The sequence below is a fragment of the Phocoena phocoena genome, chromosome 14 (assembly GCF_963924675.1).
Source record: "Phocoena phocoena chromosome 14, mPhoPho1.1, whole genome shotgun sequence".
NCBI lineage: Eukaryota > Metazoa > Chordata > Mammalia > Artiodactyla > Phocoenidae > Phocoena > Phocoena phocoena.
Window position 1 is genome coordinate 23661113 of NC_089232.1, and position 1443 is coordinate 23662555.

The window sequence follows — 1443 nt, forward strand, 5'->3', positions numbered from 1 at the left end:
TTCCCTAATATGGGAAAGGAAATAGTTAATCAAGTCCAGGAAGCACAGAGGGTCCCATACAGGATAAATACAAGGAGAAACACGCCAAGACACATATTAATCAAACTGTCAAAAATTAAATACAAAGAAAGCATATTAAAAGCAGCAAGGGAAAAACAACAAATAACACACAAGGGAATCCCCATAAGGTTAACAGCTGATCTCTCAGCAGAAACCCTACAAGCCAGAAGGGAGTGGCGGGACATACTGAAAGTGATGAAGGAGAATAGCCTGCAACCAAGACTACTCTACCCAGCAAGGATCTCATTCACATTTGATGGAGAAATTAAAACCTTTACAGACAAGCAAAAGCTGAGAGAGTTCAGCACCACCAAACCAGCTTTACAACAAATGCTAAAGGAACTTCTCTAGACATGAAACACAAGAGAAGGAAATGACCTATAGTAGCGAACCCAAAACAATATATAAAATGGAAATAGGAACATACATATCGATAATTACCTTAAATGTAAATGGACTAAATGCTCCCACCAAAAGACACAGATTGGCTGAATGGATACAAAAACAAGACCCTTATATATGCTGTCTACAAGAGACCCACTTCAGAACTAGAGACACATACAGACTGAAAGTAAGGGGATGGAAAAAGATATTCCATGCAAATGGAAACCAAAAGAAAGCTGGAGTAGCAATTCTCATATCAGACAAAATAGACTTTAAAATAAGGACTATTAAAAGGGACAAAGAAGGACACTACATAATGATCAAGGGATCGATCCAAGAAGAAGATATAACAATTGTAAATATTTATGCACCCAACATAGGAGCACCTCAATGCATAAGGCAAATACTAACAACCATAAAAGGGGAGATCAACAGTAACACATTCATAGTAGGGGACTTTAACACCCCATTTTCACCCATGGACAGATAATCCAAAATGAAAATAAATAAGGAAACACAAGCTTTAAATGATACATTAAACAAGATGGACTTAATTGATATTTATAGGACACTCCATCCAAAAACAACAGAATACACATTTTTCTCAAGTGCTCATGGAACATTCTCCAGGATAGATCATATCTTGGGTCACAAATCAAGCCTTGGTAAATTTAAGAAAACTGAAATTGTATCAAGTATCTTTTCCGACCACAACGCCATGAGACTAGATATCAATTACAGGAAAAGATCTGTAAAAAATACAAACACATGGAGGCTAAACAATACACTACTTAATAATGAAGTGATCACTGAAGAAATCAAAGAGGAAATAAAAAAATACCTAGAAACAAATGACAATGGAGACACAACGACCCAAAACCTATGGGATGCAGCAAAAGCAGTTCTAAGGGGGAAGTTTATAGCAATACAAGCCCACCTTAAGAAGCAGGAAACATCTCGAATAAACAGCCTAACCTTGCACCTCAAGCAATTAGAGAA